At 35.5% G+C, this 6,962-nt stretch overlaps 1 pseudogene; it reads left to right on the forward strand.

The window, feature by feature from the left end:
* The first annotated feature begins 6,241 nt into the window (after positions 1-6,241).
* LOC131433394 (U6 spliceosomal RNA) lies at positions 6,242-6,335 on the forward strand (annotated as a pseudogene).
* The last annotated feature ends 627 nt before the right edge of the window (positions 6,336-6,962 follow it).

The raw sequence follows: 6,962 nt of genomic DNA on the forward strand, positions 1-6,962 counted from the left end.
TCGTGTAGGTGGCTCCGGGTTCAGTTGAGGTTAATTTTTTGAGTAATCATTCTCTCCTCAGTGAGGATGCAAAAATATATCCCACACGTGACGAGGCGCCATCCGACCGATCATCAATCACCCATCTAGACGTCCAATGCTCCAAAGATCGGTCAAATTAGCCAACATCAGTTTCATCGTCAACGTTGGTGGTGTACAGATTTGCCGTTTCCTCAGCTATTTACTACAGGACCGGTTCGTTCGGTGCGATAATTTTTACGGTAAACATTCTTCGCAGGCATCCGAAACCGACGGGATTTGCATGACCTCCCTTTGAGAGCTTCGAATTCAGATGACCGGCTTGTTTATTTTGGTAACATGATGTCACGGGAACCAGAAAAAAATGCGGAGAAAGATTCATTCGGCATCGTCGACATTTCTTTGCGTTTCCTACAGAAGGGTCATCAAACTGGATTTTGCAAGTGGACAGAGAGAGAGAGAGGAATTTTTAATTCGTATAGGAAATGATCGATAGGTGTTTCAAGATTCTTCGCAATTTTCTTGACAATGAATGGTGTTAATGCCAATGAACCGCTTTTAATTCAATTGCTCCTTCAGCAAACAACATATCTGTGGTTTTCAATTGAATGTATATCATTTATTGTTTACTTACTCATATCAGCTATTTTAAGTAGTCTTAGTTAGAAAGATTACCTGAAAAATAAAAAAAGTATTGTTAATCAATCATTTCGAAACAAAATAGAACACAACGATTATTGGAAAGTAGATAATTGTCATCAACGACATTGATAATGACAATCTTAATTTAGTTCTGCGCGATGTTAATAAACGTATGATTTACGTTCACCAATTGAGCAAGTTCTCACGTTATTCAAATTTAGGTTTCGATTTATTAGGTTTGATTATTGTTTCAGGAGATAACTGATTTTCTCAACTTGGAGTTGACCTCAACAATTTCATCACAAAAAATCTGTTATTTTGTTTGCGTGTTTGGGTCGTAGAAAATTAGCTTTATTTCCTAGGTTTTGCCATAGTTTAGTTTTCCTTAATTTAGTAACAATTTTTAGACTAAAGTTATCGTCATTTTCTTTTAATTACCACGTCAAATTTGAAATTATAATAGTAAATAGAATTTATAATATCTATTTTCAAATAGTGCGCCAAGTGCGTCTGATATTGCTACATTTTCGCTTACTACATGCCTCAAAATTACACTCTCACCAGATGTTACCTATCAGGAATCAGAACAAATTGGCTCAAATGACACATTCCTCTTGATATTTGAAGATTTGTGCCATGCCATCAATTTGTTTTTAGCATCAATCTCCCGATATATAAGATATACCTAATTTTGGGTCGAAATCCACCCAAAATCAACTATAGTGCTTCTCCGCAATTTTTAGGTAACTAGCGTATTACATATTACCAGACTAACGAGCGATTTCCTTAATGTTTAGATAAATGTAAGATTGATTTTTTTTTACGATCGAGTCATAGTTTGAGTTGATTGCATTTACGATAACGAAGAGCTCGACGAAGAGTTCGATTTTCAGTGTAGGCCTGTTTTTAATAACAAAGCAGTTAGCGGAAGAGTTCGAATCGTAAAATGCAACGAAACAAACTAACTCATTAGGAAATAACAAATTTTGTTTTGTTGTTGTGATAAGCTCAAGTTTAGTTAGTCTCTCAATTTTTTTCTCTGTGTGAACGAGTGAGAAATTGCGAATTAGAAAGTGTCTTCAGTCTTTCAAGAAAAAATAGTCGTAAGTTTAGAACGTAAATTATAACATATGATATAATTTTTCATGTAGCATTGGTTTGATTGATAAATTCGCTGAATTTGGTAAACTTCTCCCAAAAAATATGAATATATAACGTGTCCAAGGGACGAGAAATTATTATCTTCTACAAAGACTCGATAATTATAGAGAATGCGTTGTGTGCATTATTATTTACCACTGCACATGATTGCCTTACCCTTGCGCACTTTTAGAAACAAATCATGACCATTTTGTGAAGCAAGGTTTGAAGTTTCGTGGGCGTGTTTACTATCTTGAGAGACGTAATATTGAAGCAAAACCCACCCCAGTTTCGACCCTAACTACTGTCAAACCGACGACGGTTTCGAACCTTGCATCAACGAAATTGAAATGAAAATAGAATCAGTTTCAAACCCAACGCAGTTTCGTGAAAAGCGTTTGTTTGATGAAACTATCCTGGGTAAGATTCAGTTTTCTCGAGTGAAAACGACATTAAAAATTCGGTCACCTGCGGCCAATCGCCACCTTTACCCCATTAAATTCGTTTTCCCAGTTTTTTCAGCAATGGGACGAAAAATACACATAAATGGGTACTTCATTTTCACCGTGTATGGTATTTAAAAGAAACGTGAAATAGTTTACAAATGCTTTATGCTATTTTCTCACTAAATTAGAGCAAAACTGAGGAATGCCATTTATACAAATTTATCTGGATTCAGAGATGTCCATCTCCTCTGTGTGACGAAGAGCAAGCAAAATTTCTCCCCTCGCACTGACAAATTCAACGAGAGTTCCTCTCTTTTCCAGATATACATCACTGTTGTATAAAGTGTGCACGCATCATGAGTGTGCGTGATTATTTCCTTTTACCACTAGCGCTTAATCGCACCAAAGTGTTAGAGCAGAGCTATCAAATTCTCTGAGGTGGATGCAGATACTTTCACAGAGGTGTACACGCCGGTGAGCACTCTGGTGTATAGTTTGCGTAGAAGAAGCGTGGACACGCAAAACCAGCCAAATAAAACGATTTATTGTTGAATTTTCGTTTTCCCTTGCAAGTTTTTCATAGCAAAGCCAGATCTACTCTCTATTAATTAAAGTTCACAGAAGTGTTCGCTCACCATCACGCGCCAGTGATCACTTGGGTGTGTTTAGGCGAGAGCACGTGAGAGCGATTCGTGCGAAGAGAATGTGATTCTTTCGTACCAGCTCTTTCAACACAAGCACGTACTCAAAGTCTGTCTAATGCACACTGAGCAGAAGTTCGCTTTCCTCTTTGTGTGGAGCACACCAAATGTATCCGCAGTGTACAATTGAAACTTACGCTCTGGTGTATCACTCTAGTGAAATGCCATCTCTGTCTGGATTATACAGTTTTTGACATGCGCATACAGGTTTAATACGGAGTACAGATTTTGTAAAGATTTATTTAATTTAATACAGATTTATAGCCTATTTTAACTGATATTCAAGGAATGTCATCATGAAATTTTATTGTCAGACTGAGAATTGAATGACCAGATATGACGTTGCATATTGTGCGTTGGTATTGCACGTCAACTTGTGAAGTCAGCATTTTCACACTAGACAAGTATATGAAATTACAATGTGATGTAATATGTGAAAAAAAATTATATTTCGACGTTGAATATGCTTTTGAGCGCGGTAATGACTTCCGACGATATGAACAATTAATGCTTATTGAATCTATTATTCAATAACTCTCATCCATTGGAAAAACCTTTTATTTATTGTAGAAATTTCATTTTATTAGTGAATATAGATAAATGATTTTTTTATGCAAAGCAATAGAGTTTTTTTTTAAATATCTGACTTATCTGAGTGTGACACTTTAGTGCAAGTGGTGCCAGAATTTATGTTCATCTCATTGCCAGATCTACGATTTTTCTCTCCGCTGATCTCTGGTTGTTGGATCACTACACAAGATCAAAGGCAAGACCTGGCAACTGGGGGCTGGCATTGTTTCAATTTTATGTTCCAGCTCACTGATTGGCTGATTTTGATAACTCCGTCTAAACAATAAAGAAAACAAATGTTCCTGGTGGGTTTATGGACAGTGTTGGTAAATATAAGAGAAACCAAAGCCATGTTGAATAAAATCTTGATGAGATCGAAATCGGAACTTCAAAATCAGTTGATTGCATCGTAAATAAATAAACAGTAATGTTATCGATTCACGGTTTACCATGTTTATTGCACAAAAATTATAGATTCTTCGGTCAATTCTATCACAATAACTTGTCGATTTACCTGAAATACAGCAAACAATGTATGACATCAAGTAGAGGTATTTTTTACAATTTGAGAGTCGCGTTGAGTACCAAAACATCGCAGTGTCTGAGGCACGAAACGCGAGGGGCTCAACGTAATCGATATACTTTCAAATGGCTGGTACCAACATACCGGTGTCAGATGGCTGAATAAAATACATATTTTTCAATTCGTCATAAAATTTAATTTCTTGTAATTTTATTATAACTACTATTACTATACAACTATAGTAGCGCCCCATAGAACGAAATTATTTCTGCAGTTGGACTTATAAAAGAATTGAAAAAGAAATTTTGTTGTTTTGTAAGTAGTCACAGTGGCAGCAGTTCCTTGCTTCGGTTCTACACTGGACCTTGATAAGATTAGGAAAATAGAAGCTTCTATGAGCTTCTATTTTCCCATTTGGGTTCGATTCCCAACCCCGCATATAGGGTCAGAAAGTCTTTCTGGCCCGAAGAGGCGGATGACCTTAAGGTTAAAATCTCTTTAAAAAAAGCTTATATTTTAAATCAACACACAGACGTTCCTAGGCCCACTTGGTCACTGTTTTTTTTGTGCTAATTCAAATGGATTGTATAAAATTGTCTTTATAATGTGTGGTTGTGTTTTATAGTTTAGTTATTGTTTTTGTACTTGATGTTTTTTTGCATACTTATCTTATTTGCTGTACTTCTCCGTTATTAATTCGTTTAACCTTTCTCTATAGAAAAGTATTAGAATTACTGGAAAAACCGACTTTCAAACGGAGCCTCGGAGACCCATAGTGTTATATACCATTCGACTCAGTTCGACGAGATCGGAAAATGTCTCTGTGTGAGCACTTTTCGAAGATATTTTTACCGCTCAATTTTCTCAGAGATGGTTGAATCGATTTTAACAAACTTAGGCTCGTTTGAAAGCTACTATCGGGCCATTGATCAAGTTCGAAGATCAGATGGCTGTGACTTTCGGTTCCGGAGATATAATGATATAAGTGACGTAACCGACAAAACACGTTGATTTTTTCCGCCAACATTTTGGGATCACCTCTATTTTCGTAAAGTTCTGGTGCTCAAAAGTTTAAGCACCTCGAAAAAAGCCCTCATGCTAAATTTGAGCTAAATCGGACATGCGTAAAGGGTGCTGCCCGGTGGTAAAGGTTTGACAATTTTCGATCTTGAAAATGCACCATAGGGGGAAGGAGTCTCAAAAAATTTTTTTTTGAAAAAATCAACTTTCTGGGACTTTTCTGGGAATTTTGATATTTTCTCCCAAAAAGTCGATTTAAAAAAAAATTTTTTTTTCGAGATAACACTAAATCTCGACGTTTCATGCAATTCTAAGCCTTTTGGCATCCAAATTTTTTTTCGATTTCGGAAATTTCATGTACCCCTATGGTGATTTTTCAAGATCTATGAAAATTCCACTAAGTGGACTAAGAAAGGTTTTTTTAGATTAGCTTGATTGGAAAAAACGACGCCGAGTATGTGACATAAACACTGCACACAGAAAGAAAAGATGAAACTTACACAACATGTAAACCGAAAGTACTATGAAATAGACATCAGTTGAAATGAAAATCTGATTTAAAACCATGATTGATGTAAAATTACATTAAAATTCATTTAGTTTTTCATCGAACAAGACTGTGTATTTACAAACCGCTTAGTTTTGTAATGTAACTTTCCATTCAATTGCCTGCTCCAAATATGTGCATGAAAATAAATGTAAATTCACAAAATATTTTTATCTGTGCAGCATGCTTTTGTGAACTCGAATCAATCTGAATTATTTTTTGTCAAAAATGAGCCAAAATTAGTGTCAGAAATTATTTCATAAAATGATAAAAAAAAATCATGAGACTGCTTCGAAGAAAGAGAAAGGCATTATCACACCACTAGGTGGATTAAGAAAGTTTTTTTTATATATTGATGGTATTCTGCATCATTCTTCTTTTACAAGTTTAAGAGCTTCTCTTAGTTCGATTTTCTCAGTGTGAATTAATTTCATATGGAATAGAAATGTTGAGTTAGTATTTATTTACACATGCAATTTATACAAACATATACAAATACATATTCACGCAAACATACTCACACATATACATACATATATACATACTCCACAAGCAAACATCGTAACACTGAGCTACTGTTTCTTTTCTAATAGATTCTGACTAGGGTTAATGTATCAATAATCATCTCATTAGTGTCCTAGCTTCGGCTGGACATATACTAAAATTGGAACGATACAGAGAAGATTAGCATGGCCCCTAAAAAAAATTAGTAGAGTCACCATGTTGTTTTAGCGGTTACTCGACTTTCAATTAATGCATTGTGATAAAATCGAATATAATATCATTGCTTCGGATTTGTGAAGCACTACCGCAAAAAAGTAGTTCGAAAATTATTCAATACTGTTGTTATAGAGACGCGAATACTTAAAGCGAATGCTCCTAATTTCATTTTACTTTTGAAGTCAATCTATCGAACAAAGACATCAGATCTCACTCTAGCTAATGGTTTCCGTATATGAGATGACTAATGGAGCTGAGATAAATGAGGGTACCGTTACCCTACTTTTATCTCTACTATTGGTCGATCGTAAATCCTGAGCTGAAACGGTGGCCTTTATTACGGTTCTTGCTTACACTTCATTCACAGATCATTTCACCCATCAGGTCTCACATGAAAACGACACTACCTCACAAAATGAACTGGATGAACATCGTTTGACAGCTATCAGTGGTTTGCTCATTTGTTCAGTTTGTATTATTTTATTCTATTCCACAATATTCTAGCTCATTCCACAGTATTCCATGATATAAAAACCACCAATAAATGTCAAAGAAGGACTAGATTTACCGTTCGTTTCATGTCATCGTGTGAAACCCAATTGGGATACGATCACTTCACTTAATTCCCCACTTCA

This window comes from Malaya genurostris, chromosome 2 (genome assembly GCF_030247185.1).
Source record: "Malaya genurostris strain Urasoe2022 chromosome 2, Malgen_1.1, whole genome shotgun sequence".
Classification (NCBI taxonomy): domain Eukaryota; kingdom Metazoa; phylum Arthropoda; class Insecta; order Diptera; family Culicidae; genus Malaya; species Malaya genurostris.